A 14476-nucleotide genomic window follows, 5' to 3' on the forward strand; every position below is an offset into this window, starting at 1 on the left:
ACTGAAGATCTAAAGGTCCCTGGTTCAATCCCGGGTTTCAGCACAGTCCCCCTTTACATCCTGACTTGGCTAATAGTCTGAGAAGGCCTTTCCTGAAAGGACCTTCTCACATGAACTCCGACTTTCATGAGCACTGACTTCTTTTTGAAGGGCTCAGCTGTGTTGTACAATCTGACAGTCCTTTGCTGCCACATCATTCCAGTCGAAGACAATGGACATGACCAGGAAAATGCCAGCTGTGGGATTTCAAGCAGTGCCTTCTGAGAGAAAAGAGTCTTAATCTGGCGCTGAAGACCAATCATCCACACAACCTAAAGTGGTGCCCTGATCAGGAAAAAAACTGTGACCTTGTGAGGTTCGCTGACAACAGCGGACACTCAAAAGGAGCCGGACAAAGCAACACACTCCTCAGCCTCCCTGGGAAAGTCTATTCCAGGGTGCTGGAGAGAAGGGTACAGCAGTTGGTCGAACCTCTGCTACAAGAGGTCCAATGTGGTTTTTGTCCTGGTCGCGGAACACTAGAGCAGCTCTGTTACAAGTTGTTGTGGATGAGTGGTTAAGGCGATGAACTAATCCATTGGGGTTTCCCCGTGCATCAAATACTGCCGACAACGTACAGTTTTGGGGGCACTCTTGGTGTCAAGACATCACTGATGGTGGCGATCCATGGGAAGTCATCAGACCAAAAACATGTCAGGGAATCCATTAAATCCTTTTCAGTCATGGTGTAAGGACGCCTGTTACAATAGAGCTCTAGGTGAAATTGCCTGCACTAGAAAAAGCAGAGAACCACCTTCGCAGCTGAAATAGCTCAGTTGGGAGAGCGTTAGACTGAAGATCTAAAGGTCCCTGGTTCAATTCCGGGTTTCAGCACAGTCCCTCTTTACATCCTGACTTGGCAAATAGTCTGAGAAGGCCTTTGCTGAAAGGACCTTCTCACATGAACTCCGACTTTCATGAGCACTGACTTCTTTTTGAAGGGCTCAGCTGTGTTGTACAATCTGACAGTCCTTTGCTGCCACATCATTCCCATCGAGGACAATGGACATGACCAGGAAAATGCCAGCTGTGGGATTTCAAGCAGTGCCTTCTGAGAGAAAAGAGTCTTAATCTGGCGCTGAAGACCAATCATCCACACAACCTAAAGTGGTGCCCTGTTCAGGAAAAAACTGTGACCTTGTGAGGTTCGCTGACAATGGAGGACACTCAAAAGGAGCTGGACAAAGCAACACACTCATCAGCCTCCCTGGGAAAGTCTATTCCAGGGTGCTGGAGAGAAGGGTACAACTGTTGGTCGAACCTCTGCTACAAGAGGTCCAATGTGGTTTTTGTCCTGGTCGCGGAACACTAGACCAGCTCTGTTACAAGTTGCTGTGGATGAGTGGTTAAGGCGATGAACTAATCCATTGGGGTTTCCCCGTGCATCAAATACTGCCGACAACGTACAGTTTTGGGGGCACTCTTGGTGTCAAGACATCACTGATGGTGGCGATCCATGGGAAGTCATCAGACCAAAAACATGTCAGGGAATCAATTAAATCCTTTTCAGTCATGGTATAAGGACGCCTGTTACAATAGAGATCTAGGTGAAATTGCCTGCACTCGAAAAAGGAGAGAACCACCTTCGCCGCTGAAATAGCTCAGTTGGGAGAGCGTTAGACTGAAGATCTAAAGGTCCCTGGTTCAATCCCGGGTTTCAGCACAGTCCCTCTTTACGTCCTGACTTGGCTAATAGTCTGAGAAGGCCTTTGCTGAAAGGACCTTCTCACATGAACTCCGACTTTCATGAGCACTGACTTCTTTTTGAAGGGCTCAGCTGTGTTGTACAATCTGACAGTCCTTTGCTGCCACATCGAGGACAATGGACATGACCAGGAAAATGCCAGCTGTGGGATTTCAAGCAGTGCCTTCTGAGAGAAAAGAGTCTTAATCTGGCGCTGAAGACCAATCATCCACACAACCTAAAGTGGTGCCCTGTTCAGGAAAAAACTGTGACCTTGTGAGGTTCGCTGACAATGGAGGACACTCAAAAGGAGCTGGACAAAGCAACACACTCCTCAGCCTCCCTGGGAAAGTCTATTCCAGGGTGCTGGAGAGAAGGGTACAACTGTTGGTCGAACCTCTGCTACAAGAGGTCCAATGTGGTTTTTGTCCTGGTCGCGGAACACTAGACCAGTTCTGTGACAAGTTGTTGTGGATGAGTGGTTAAGGCGATGAACTAATCCATTGGGGTTTCCCCGTGCATCAAATCCTGCCGACAACATACAGTTTTGGGGGCACTCTTGGTGTCAAGACATCACTGATGGTGGCGATGCATGGGGAGTCATCAGACCGAAAACGTGTCAGGGGATTCATGGGAATTCATGTGAGATCCCCCAAAACCGTGAGCTGCAATACCACTCACAAGTTGTCAAGTCTCATGGTTGCTCATAAAATTGGCAAACACTTTCTATTGCATTTCGACTGATATACAACGGCAGAATCTGTGAGGTTCTGCATCTGTGACAATTTGTTGTGGCCGAGTGGTTAGGAAATTGCCTGGATCTTCATGGTTGCTGACTGAAGGTCCCTTATTTCAACTGAAAAATAACGGTATAATCGGTACGGTTCTTTGCAAGTTGTTGTGGCCGAGTGGTTAAGGCGGTGGACTAGAAATCCATTGGGGGTTCCCCGCGCAGGTTCAAATCCTGCCGACAACGTGCAGTTTTGGGGCCACTCGTGGTGCCAAGACTTCACTGACGGTGGCGATCCATGGCAAATCCTCAGACCAAAAACATGTCAGGGAATCAATTAAATCCTTTTCAGTCATGGTGTAAGGACACCTGTTACAATAGAGATGGAAAAAGCAGAGAACCACCTTCGCAGCTGAAATAGCTCAGTTGGGAGAGCATTAGACTGAAGATCTAAAGGTCCCGGGTTTCAGCACAGTCCCTCTTTACGTCCTGACTTGGCAAATAGTTTGAGAAGGCCTTTGCTGAAAGGACTCGATGAACTAATCCATTGGGGTTTCCCCGCACATCAAATCCTGCCGACAACGTACAGTTTTGGGGGCACTCTTGGTGTCAAGACATCACTGATGGTGGCGATCCATGGGAAGTCATCAGACCAAAAACGTGTCAGGGGATTCATGGGAATTCATGTGAGATCCCAGCACCCTGGAATAGACTTTCCCAGGGGAAGTCATCAGACCAAAAACATGTCAGGGGATTCATGGGAATTCATGTGAGATCACCCAAAACCGTGAGCTGCAATACCACTCACAAGTTCAAATCCTGGCCTTTGCTGAAAGGACCTTCTCACATGAACTCTGACTCTCATGAGCACTGACTTCTTCTTGAAGGGCTCAGCTGTGTTGTACAATCTGACAGTCCTTTGCTGCCACATCATTCCAGTCGAAGACAATGGACATGACCAGGAAAATGTCAGCTGTGGGATTTCAAGCAGTGCCTTCTGAGAGAAAAGAGTCTTAATCTGGCGCTGAAGACCAATCATCCACACAACCTAAAGTGGTGCCCTGATCAGGAAAAAAACTGTTCGCTGACAACAGCGGACACTCAAAAGGAGCCGGACAAAGCAACACACTCCTCAGCCTCCCTGGGAAAGTCTATTCCAGGGTGCTGGAGAGAAGGGTACAACAGTGGTTAAGGCGATGAACTAATCCATTGGGGTTTCCCCGTGCATCAAATACTGCCGACAACGTACAGTTTTGGGGGCACTCTTGGTGTCAAGACATCACTGATGGTGGCGATCCATGGGAAGTCATCAGACCAAAAACATGTCAGGGAATCAATTAAATCCTTTTCAGTCATGGTGTAAGGACGCCTGTTACAATAGAGATCTAGGTGAAATTGCCTGCACTGGAAAAAGCAGAGAACCACCTTTGCAGCTGAAATAGCTCAGTTGAGAGAGTGTTAGACTGAAGATATAAAGGTCCCTGGTTCAATCCCGGGTTTCAGCACAGTCCCTCTTTACATCCTGACTTGGCAAATAGTCTGAGAAGGCCTTTGCTGAAAGGACCTTCTCACATGAACTCCGACTTTCATGAGCACTGACTTCTTTTTGAAGGGCTCAGCTGTGTTGTACAATCTGACAGTCCTTTGCTGCCACATCATTCCCATCGAGGACAATGGACATGACCAGGAAAATGCCAGCTGTGGGATTTCAAGCAGTGCCTTCTGAGAGAAAAGAGTCTTAATCTGGCGCTGAAGACCAATCATCCACACAACCTAAAGTGGTGCCCTGTTCAGGAAAAAACTGTGACCTTGTGAGGTTCGCTGACAATGGAGGACACTCAAAAGGAGCTGGACAAAGCAACACACTCCTCAGCCTCCCTGGGAAAGTCTATTCCAGGGTGCTGGAGAGAAGGGTACAACTGTTGGTCGAACCTCTGCTACAAGAGGTCCAATGTGGTTTTTGTCCTGGTCGCGGAACACTAGACCAGTTCTGTGACAAGTTGTTGTGGCTGAGTGGTTAAGGCGATGAACTAATCCATTGGGGTTTCCCCGTGCATCAAATCCTGCCGACAACATACAGTTTTGGGGGCACTCTTGGTGTCAAGACATCACTGATGGTGGCGATGCATGGGGAGTCATCAGACCGAAAACGTGTCAGGGGATTCATGGGAATTCATGTGAGATCCCCCAAAACCGTGAGCTGCAATACCACTCACAAGTTGTCAAGTCTCATGGTTGCTCATAAAATTGGCAAACACTTTCTATTGCATTTCGACTGATATACAACGGCAGAATCTGTGAGGTTCTGCATCTGTGACAATTTGTTGTGGCCGAGTGGTTAGGAAATTGCCTGGATTTCATGGTTGCTGACTGAAGGTCCCTTGCATTTCAACTGAAAAATAACGGTATAATCGGTACGGTTCTTTGCAAGTTGTTGTGGCCGAGTGGTTAAGGCGGTGGACTAGAAATCCATTGGGGGTTCCCCGCGCAGGTTCAAATCCTGCCGACAACGTGCAGTTTTGGGGCCACTCGTGGTGCCAAGACTTCACTGACGGTGGCGATCCATGGCAAATCCTCAGACCAAAAACATGTCAGGGAATCAATTAAATCCTTTTCAGTCATGGTGTAAGGACACCTGTCACAATAGAGATGGAAAAAGCAGAGAACCACCTTCGCAGCTGAAATAGCTCAGTTGGGAGAGCATTAGACTGAAGATCTAAAGGTCCCGGGTTTCAGCACAGTCCCTCTTTACGTCCTGACTTGGCAAATAGTTTGAGAAGGCCTTTGCTGAAAGGACTCGATGAACTAATCCATTGGGGTTTCCCCGCACATCAAATCCTGCCGACAACGTACAGTTTTGGGGGCACTCTTGGTGTCAAGACATCACTGATGGTGGCGATCCATGGGAAGTCATCAGACCAAAAACGTGTCAGGGGATTCATGGGAATTCATGTGAGATCCCAGCACCCTGGAATAGACTTTCCCAGGGGAAGTCATCAGACCAAAAACATGTCAGGGGATTCATGGGAATTCATGTGAGATCACCCAAAACCGTGAGCTGCAATACCACTCACAAGTTCAAATCCTGGCCTTTGCTGAAAGGACCTTCTCACATGAACTCTGACTCTCATGAGCACTGACTTCTTCTTGAAGGGCTCAGCTGTGTTGTACAATCTGACAGTCCTTTGCTGCCACATCATTCCAGTCGAAGACAATGGACATGACCAGGAAAATGTCAGCTGTGGGATTTCAAGCAGTGCCTTCTGAGAGAAAAGAGTCTTAATCTGGCGCTGAAGACCAATCATCCACACAACCTAAAGTGGTGCCCTGATCAGGAAAAAAACTGTTCGCTGACAACAGCGGACACTCAAAAGGAGCCGGACAAAGCAACACACTCCTCAGCCTCCCTGGGAAAGTCTATTCCAGGGTGCTGGAGAGAAGGGTACAACAGTTGGTCGAACCTCTGCTACAAGAGGTCCAATGTGGTTTTTGTCCTGGTCGCGGAACACTAGACCAGCTCTGTTACAAGTTGTTGTGGATGAGTGGTTAAGGCGATGAACTAATCCATTGGGGTTTCCCCGTGCATCAAATACTGCCGACAACGTACAGTTTTGGGGGCACTCTTGGTGTCAAGACATCACTGATGGTGGCGATCCATGGGAAGTCATCAGACCAAAAACATGTCAGGGAATCAATTAAATCCTTTTCAGTCATGGTGTAAGGACGCCTGTTACAATAGAGATCTAGGTGAAATTGCCTGCACTGGAAAAAGCAGAGAACCACCTTTGCAGCTGAAATAGCTCAGTTGGGAGAGTGTTAGACTGAAGATATAAAGGTCCCTGGTTCAATCCCGGGTTTCAGCACAGTCCCTCTTTACATCCTGACTTGGCAAATAGTCTGAGAAGGCCTTTGCTGAAAGGACCTTCTCACATGAACTCCGACTTTCATGAGCACTGACTTCTTTTTGAAGGGCTCAGCTGTGTTGTACAATCTGACAGTCCTTTGCTGCCACATCATTCCCATCGAGGACAATGGACATGACCAGGAAAATGCCAGCTGTGGGATTTCAAGCAGTGCCTTCTGAGAGAAAAGAGTCTTAATCTGGCGCTGAAGACCAATCATCCACACAACCTAAAGTGGTGCCCTGTTCAGGAAAATACTGTGACCTTGTGAGGTTCGCTGACAATGGAGGACACTCAAAAGGAGCTGGACAAAGCAACACACTCCTCAGCCTCCCTGGGAAAGTCTATTCCAGGGTGCTGGAGAGAAGGGTACAACTGTTGGTCGAACCTCTGCTACAAGAGGTCCAATGTGGTTTTTGTCCTGGTCGCGGAACACTAGACCAGCTCTGTTACAAGTTGTTGTGGATGAGTGGTTAAGGCGATGAACTAATCCATTGGGGTTTCCCCGTGCATCAAATACTGCCGACAACGTACAGTTTTGGGGGCACTCTTGGTGTCAAGACATCACTGATGGTGGCGATCCATGGGAAGTCATCAGACCAAAAACATGTCAGGGAATCCATTAAATCCTTTTCAGTCATGGTGTAAGGACGCCTGTTACAATAGAGCTCTAGGTGAAATTGCCTGCACTAGAAAAAGCAGAGAACCACCTTCGCAGCTGAAATAGCTCAGTTGGGAGAGCGTTAGACTGAAGATCTAAAGGTCCCTGGTTCAATTCCGGGTTTCAGCACAGTCCCTCTTTACATCCTGACTTGGCAAATAGTCTGAGAAGGCCTTTGCTGAAAGGACCTTCTCACATGAACTCCGACTTTCATGAGCACTGACTTCTTTTTGAAGGGCTCAGCTGTGTTGTACAATCTGACAGTCCTTTGCTGCCAAATCATTCCCATCGAGGACAATGGACATGACCAGGAAAATGCCAGCTGTGGGATTTCAAGAAGTGCCTTCTGAGAGAAAAGAGTCTTAATCTGGCGCTGAAGACCAATCATCCACACAACCTAAAGTGGTGCCCTGTTCAGGAAAAAACTGTGACCTTGTGAGGTTCGCTGACAATGGAGGACACTCAAAAGGAGCTGGACAAAGCAACACACTCATCAGCCTCCCTGGGAAAGTCTATTCCAGGGTGCTGGAGAGAAGGGTACAACTGTTGGTCGAACCTCTGCTACAAGAGGTCCAATGTGGTTTTTGTCCTGGTCGCGGAACACTAGACCAGCTCTGTTACAAGTTGCTGTGGATGAGTGGTTAAGGCGATGAACTAATCCATTGGGGTTTCCCCGTGCATCAAATACTGCCGACAACGTACAGTTTTGGGGGCACTCTTGGTGTCAAGACATCACTGATGGTGGCGATCCATGGGAAGTCATCAGACCAAAAACATGTCAGGGAATCCATTAAATCCTTTTCAGTCATGGTGTAAGGACGCCTGTTACAATAGAGCTCTAGGTGAAATTGCCTGCACTAGAAAAAGCAGAGAACCACCTTCGCAGCTGAAATAGCTCAGTTGGGAGAGCGTTAGACTGAAGATCTAAAGGTCCCTGGTTCAATTCCGGGTTTCAGCACAGTCCCTCTTTACATCCTGACTTGGCAAATAGTCTGAGAAGGCCTTTGCTGAAAGGACCTTCTCACATGAACTCCGACTTTCATGAGCACTGACTTCTTTTTGAAGGGCTCAGCTGTGTTGTACAATCTGACAGTCCTTTGCTGCCACATCATTCCCATCGAGGACAATGGACATGACCAGGAAAATGCCAGCTGTGGGATTTCAAGAAGTGCCTTCTGAGAGAAAAGAGTCTTAATCTGGCGCTGAAGACCAATCATCCACACAACCTAAAGTGGTGCCCTGTTCAGGAAAAAACTGTGACCTTGTGAGGTTCGCTGACAATGGAGGACACTCAAAAGGAGCTGGACAAAGCAACACACTCATCAGCCTCCCTGGGAAAGTCTATTCCAGGGTGCTGGAGAGAAGGGTACAACTGTTGGTCGAACCTCTGCTACAAGAGGTCCAATGTGGTTTTTGTCCTGGTCGCGGAACACTAGACCAGCTCTGTTACAAGTTGCTGTGGATGAGTGGTTAAGGCGATGAACTAATCCATTGGGGTTTCCCCGTGCATCAAATACTGCCGACAACGTACAGTTTTGGGGGCACTCTTGGTGTCAAGACATCACTGATGGTGGCGATCCATGGGAAGTCATCAGACCAAAAACATGTCAGGGAATCAATTAAATCCTTTTCAGTCATGGTATAAGGACGCCTGTTACAATAGAGATCTAGGTGAAATTGCCTGCACTCGAAAAAGGAGAGAACCACCTTCGCCGCTGAAATAGCTCAGTTGGGAGAGCGTTAGACTGAAGATCTAAAGGTCCCTGGTTCAATCCCGGGTTTCAGCACAGTCCCTCTTTACGTCCTGACTTGGCTAATAGTCTGAGAAGGCCTTTGCTGAAAGGACCTTCTCACATGAACTCCGACTTTCATGAGCACTGACTTCTTTTTGAAGGGCTCAGCTGTGTTGTACAATCTGACAGTCCTTTGCTGCCACATCGAGGACAATGGACATGACCAGGAAAATGCCAGCTGTGGGATTTCAAGCAGTGCCTTCTGAGAGAAAAGAGTCTTAATCTGGCGCTGAAGACCAATCATCCACACAACCTAAAGTGGTGCCCTGTTCAGGAAAAAACTGTGACCTTGTGAGGTTCGCTGACAATGGAGGACACTCAAAAGGAGCTGGACAAAGCAACACACTCCTCAGCCTCCCTGGGAAAGTCTATTCCAGGGTGCTGGAGAGAAGGGTACAACTGTTGGTCGAACCTCTGCTACAAGAGGTCCAATGTGGTTTTTGTCCTGGTCGCGGAACACTAGACCAGCTCTGTTACAAGTTGTTGTGGATGAGTGGTTAAGGCGATGAACTAATCCATTGGGGTTTCCCCGTGCATCAAATACTGCCGACAACATACAGTTTTGGGGGCACTCTTGGTGTCAAGACATCACTGATGGTGGCGATGCATGGGGAGTCATCAGACCGAAAACGTGTCAGGGGATTCATGGGAATTCATGTGAGATCCCCCAAAACCGTGAGCTGCAATACCACTCACAAGTTGTCAAGTCTCATGGTTGCTCATAAAATTGGCAAACACTTTCTATTGCATTTCGACTGATATACAACGGCAGAATCTGTGAGGTTCTGCATCTGTGACAATTTGTTGTGGCCGAGTGGTTAGGAAATTGCCTGGATTTCATGGTTGCTGACTGAAGGTCCCTTGCATTTCAACTGAAAAATAACGGTATAATCGGTACGGTTCTTTGCAAGTTGTTGTGGCCGAGTGGTTAAGGCGGTGGACTAGAAATCCATTGGGGGTTCCCCGCGCAGGTTCAAATCCTGCCGACAACGTGCAGTTTTGGGGCCACTCGTGGTGCCAAGACTTCACTGACGGTGGCGATCCATGGCAAATCCTCAGACCAAAAACATGTCAGGGAATCAATTAAATCCTTTTCAGTCATGGTGTAAGGACACCTGTTACAATAGAGATGGAAAAAGCAGAGAACCACCTTCGCAGCTGAAATAGCTCAGTTGGGAGAGCATTAGACTGAAGATCTAAAGGTCCCGGGTTTCAGCACAGTCCCTCTTTACGTCCTGACTTGGCAAATAGTTTGAGAAGGCCTTTGCTGAAAGGACTCGATGAACTAATCCATTGGGGTTTCCCCGCACATCAAATCCTGCCGACAACGTACAGTTTTGGGGGCACTCTTGGTGTCAAGACATCACTGATGGTGGCGATCCATGGGAAGTCATCAGACCAAAAACGTGTCAGGGGATTCATGGGAATTCATGTGAGATCCCAGCACCCTGGAATAGACTTTCCCAGGGGAAGTCATCAGACCAAAAACATGTCAGGGGATTCATGGGAATTCATGTGAGATCACCCAAAACCGTGAGCTGCAATACCACTCACAAGTTCAAATCCTGGCCTTTGCTGAAAGGACCTTCTCACATGAACTCTGACTCTCATGAGCACTGACTTCTTCTTGAAGGGCTCAGCTGTGTTGTACAATCTGACAGTCCTTTGCTGCCACATCATTCCAGTCGAAGACAATGGACATGACCAGGAAAATGTCAGCTGTGGGATTTCAAGCAGTGCCTTCTGAGAGAAAAGAGTCTTAATCTGGCGCTGAAGACCAATCATCCACACAACCTAAAGTGGTGCCCTGATCAGGAAAAAAACTGTTCGCTGACAACAGCGGACACTCAAAAGGAGCCGGACAAAGCAACACACTCCTCAGCCTCCCTGGGAAAGTCTATTCCAGGGTGCTGGAGAGAAGGGTACAACAGTGGTTAAGGCGATGAACTAATCCATTGGGGTTTCCCCGTGCATCAAATACTGCCGACAACGTACAGTTTTGGGGGCACTCTTGGTGTCAAGACATCACTGATGGTGGCGATCCATGGGAAGTCATCAGACCAAAAACATGTCAGGGAATCAATTAAATCCTTTTCAGTCATGGTGTAAGGACGCCTGTTACAATAGAGATCTAGGTGAAATTGCCTGCACTGGAAAAAGCAGAGAACCACCTTTGCAGCTGAAATAGCTCAGTTGGGAGAGTGTTAGACTGAAGATATAAAGGTCCCTGGTTCAATCCCGGGTTTCAGCACAGTCCCTCTTTACATCCTGACTTGGCAAATAGTCTGAGAAGGCCTTTGCTGAAAGGACCTTCTCACATGAACTCCGACTTTCATGAGCACTGACTTCTTTTTGAAGGGCTCAGCTGTGTTGTACAATCTGACAGTCCTTTGCTGCCACATCATTCCCATCGAGGACAATGGACATGACCAGGAAAATGCCAGCTGTGGGATTTCAAGCAGTGCCTTCTGAGAGAAAAGAGTCTTAATCTGGCGCTGAAGACCAATCATCCACACAACCTAAAGTGGTGCCCTGTTCAGGAAAATACTGTGACCTTGTGAGGTTCGCTGACAATGGAGGACACTCAAAAGGAGCTGGACAAAGCAACACACTCCTCAGCCTCCCTGGGAAAGTCTATTCCAGGGTGCTGGAGAGAAGGGTACAACTGTTGGTCGAACCTCTGCTACAAGAGGTCCAATGTGGTTTTTGTCCTGGTCGCGGAACACTAGACCAGCTCTGTTACAAGTTGCTGTGGATGAGTGGTTAAGGCGATGAACTAATCCATTGGGGTTTCCCCGTGCATCAAATACTGCCGACAACGTACAGTTTTGGGGGCACTCTTGGTGTCAAGACATCACTGATGGTGGCGATCCATGGGAAGTCATCAGACCAAAAACATGTCAGGGAATCAATTAAATCCTTTTCAGTCATGGTATAAGGACGCCTGTTACAATAGAGATCTAGGTGAAATTGCCTGCACTCGAAAAAGGAGAGAACCACCTTCGCAGCTGAAATAGCTCAGTTGGGAGAGCGTTAGACTGAAGATCTAAAGGTCCCTGGTTCAATCCCGGGTTTCAGCACAGTCCCTCTTTACGTCCTGACTTGGCTAATAGTCTGAGAAGGCCTTTGCTGAAAGGACCTTCTCACATGAACTCCGACTTTCATGAGCACTGACTTCTTTTTGAAGGGCTCAGCTGTGTTGTACAATCTGACAGTCCTTTGCTGCCACATCGAGGACAATGGACATGACCAGGAAAATGCCAGCTGTGGGATTTCAAGCAGTGCCTTCTGAGAGAAAAGAGTCTTAATCTGGCGCTGAAGACCAATCATCCACACAACCTAAAGTGGTGCCCTGTTCAGGAAAAAACTGTGACCTTGTGAGGTTCGCTGACAATGGAGGACACTCAAAAGGAGCTGGACAAAGCAACACACTCCTCAGCCTCCCTGGGAAAGTCTATTCCAGGGTGCTGGAGAGAAGGGTACAACTGTTGGTCGAACCTCTGCTACAAGAGGTCCAATGTGGTTTTTGTCCTGGTCGCGGAACACTAGACCAGTTCTGTGACAAGTTGTTGTGGCTGAGTGGTTAAGGCGATGAACTAATCCATTGGGGTTTCCCCGTGCATCAAATCCTGCCGACAACATACAGTTTTGGGGGCACTCTTGGTGTCAAGACATCACTGATGGTGGCGATGCATGGGGAGTCATCAGACCGAAAACGTGTCAGGGGATTCATGGGAATTCATGTGAGATCCCCCAAAACCGTGAGCTGCAATACCACTCACAAGTTGTCAAGTCTCATGGTTGCTCATAAAATTGGCAAACACTTTCTATTGCATTTCGACTGATATACAACGGCAGAATCTGTGAGGTTCTGCATCTGTGACAATTTGTTGTGGCCGAGTGGTTAGGAAATTGCCTGGATCTTCATGGTTGCTGACTGAAGGTCCCTTGCATTTCAACTGAAAAATAACGGTATAATCGGTACGGTTCTTTGCAAGTTGTTGTGGCCGAGTGGTTAAGGCGGTGGACTAGAAATCCATTGGGGGTTCCCCGCGCAGGTTCAAATCCTGCCGACAACGTGCAGTTTTGGGGCCACTCGTGGTGCCAAGACTTCACTGACGGTGGCGATCCATGGCAAATCCTCAGACCAAAAACATGTCAGGGAATCAATTAAATCCTTTTCAGTCATGGTGTAAGGACACCTGTTACAATAGAGATGGAAAAAGCAGAGAACCACCTTCGCAGCTGAAATAGCTCAGTTGGGAGAGCATTAGACTGAAGATCTAAAGGTCCCGGGTTTCAGCACAGTCCCTCTTTACGTCCTGACTTGGCAAATAGTTTGAGAAGGCCTTTGCTGAAAGGACTCGATGAACTAATCCATTGGGGTTTCCCCGCACATCAAATCCTGCCGACAACGTACAGTTTTGGGGGCACTCTTGGTGTCAAGACATCACTGATGGTGGCGATCCATGGGAAGTCATCAGACCAAAAACGTGTCAGGGGATTCATGGGAATTCATGTGAGATCCCAGCACCCTGGAATAGACTTTCCCAGGGGAAGTCATCAGACCAAAAACATGTCAGGGGATTCATGGGAATTCATGTGAGATCACCCAAAACCGTGAGCTGCAATACCACTCACAAGTTCAAATCCTGGCCTTTGCTGAAAGGACCTTCTCACATGAACTCTGACTCTCATGAGCACTGACTTCTTCTTGAAGGGCTCAGCTGTGTTGTACAATCTGACAGTCCTTTGCTGCCACATCATTCCAGTCGAAGACAATGGACATGACCAGGAAAATGTCAGCTGTGGGATTTCAAGCAGTGCCTTCTGAGAGAAAAGAGTCTTAATCTGGCGCTGAAGACCAATCATCCACACAACCTAAAGTGGTGCCCTGATCAGGAAAAAAACTGTTCGCTGACAACAGCGGACACTCAAAAGGAGCCGGACAAAGCAACACACTCCTCAGCCTCCCTGGGAAAGTCTATTCCAGGGTGCTGGAGAGAAGGGTACAACAGTGGTTAAGGCGATGAACTAATCCATTGGGGTTTCCCCGTGCATCAAATACTGCCGACAACGTACAGTTTTGGGGGCACTCTTGGTGTCAAGACATCACTGATGGTGGCGATCCATGGGAAGTCATCAGACCAAAAACATGTCAGGGAATCAATTAAATCCTTTTCAGTCATGGTGTAAGGACGCCTGTTACAATAGAGATCTAGGTGAAATTGCCTGCACTGGAAAAAGCAGAGAACCACCTTTGCAGCTGAAATAGCTCAGTTGAGAGAGTGTTAGACTGAAGATATAAAGGTCCCTGGTTCAATCCCGGGTTTCAGCACAGTCCCTCTTTACATCCTGACTTGGCAAATAGTCTGAGAAGGCCTTTGCTGAAAGGACCTTCTCACATGAACTCCGACTTTCATGAGCACTGACTTCTTTTTGAAGGGCTCAGCTGTGTTGTACAATCTGACAGTCCTTTGCTGCCACATCATTCCCATCGAGGACAATGGACATGACCAGGAAAATGCCAGCTGTGGGATTTCAAGCAGTGCCTTCTGAGAGAAAAGAGTCTTAATCTGGCGCTGAAGACCAATCATCCACACAACCTAAAGTGGTGCCCTGTTCAGGAAAAAACTGTGACCTTGTGAGGTTCGCTGACAATGGAGG

General features: G+C 47.9%; 10 non-coding genes across 10 annotated transcripts; all 10 read left to right on the top strand.

Annotated features, from left to right (window-relative positions):
- Positions 1 to 800: 800 nt before the first annotated feature.
- trnaf-gaa (transfer RNA phenylalanine (anticodon GAA)) lies at positions 801 to 873 on the top strand. The gene has a single exon. It is a non-coding gene; the product is annotated as a tRNA-Phe (tRNA).
- Positions 874 to 1629: 756 nt separating this feature from the next.
- On the top strand, positions 1630 to 1702 carry trnaf-gaa (transfer RNA phenylalanine (anticodon GAA)). The gene has a single exon. It is a non-coding gene; the product is annotated as a tRNA-Phe (tRNA).
- A 915-nt stretch (positions 1703 to 2617) lies between these two features.
- trnas-aga (transfer RNA serine (anticodon AGA)) lies at positions 2618 to 2699 on the top strand. The gene has a single exon. It is a non-coding gene; the product is annotated as a tRNA-Ser (tRNA).
- Positions 2700 to 4883: 2184 nt separating this feature from the next.
- On the top strand, positions 4884 to 4965 carry trnas-aga (transfer RNA serine (anticodon AGA)). The gene has a single exon. It is a non-coding gene; the product is annotated as a tRNA-Ser (tRNA).
- A 2107-nt stretch (positions 4966 to 7072) lies between these two features.
- Positions 7073 to 7145, top strand: trnaf-gaa (transfer RNA phenylalanine (anticodon GAA)). Its single transcript has one exon. It is a non-coding gene; the product is annotated as a tRNA-Phe (tRNA).
- Positions 7146 to 7901: 756 nt separating this feature from the next.
- trnaf-gaa (transfer RNA phenylalanine (anticodon GAA)) lies at positions 7902 to 7974 on the top strand. The gene has a single exon. It is a non-coding gene; the product is annotated as a tRNA-Phe (tRNA).
- A 756-nt stretch (positions 7975 to 8730) lies between these two features.
- Positions 8731 to 8803, top strand: trnaf-gaa (transfer RNA phenylalanine (anticodon GAA)). The gene has a single exon. It is a non-coding gene; the product is annotated as a tRNA-Phe (tRNA).
- A 916-nt stretch (positions 8804 to 9719) lies between these two features.
- trnas-aga (transfer RNA serine (anticodon AGA)) lies at positions 9720 to 9801 on the top strand. The gene has a single exon. It is a non-coding gene; the product is annotated as a tRNA-Ser (tRNA).
- Positions 9802 to 11816: 2015 nt separating this feature from the next.
- Positions 11817 to 11889, top strand: trnaf-gaa (transfer RNA phenylalanine (anticodon GAA)). Its single transcript has one exon. It is a non-coding gene; the product is annotated as a tRNA-Phe (tRNA).
- A 917-nt stretch (positions 11890 to 12806) lies between these two features.
- On the top strand, positions 12807 to 12888 carry trnas-aga (transfer RNA serine (anticodon AGA)). The gene has a single exon. It is a non-coding gene; the product is annotated as a tRNA-Ser (tRNA).
- Positions 12889 to 14476: the final 1588 nt, after the last annotated feature.

This window comes from Doryrhamphus excisus, linkage group LG11, assembly GCF_037039965.1.
Source record: "Doryrhamphus excisus strain RoL-2023G ecotype Guam linkage group LG11, RoL_Dexc_Guam_v1.1, whole genome shotgun sequence".
NCBI classification, from domain to species: Eukaryota; Metazoa; Chordata; class Actinopteri; order Syngnathiformes; family Syngnathidae; genus Doryrhamphus; species Doryrhamphus excisus.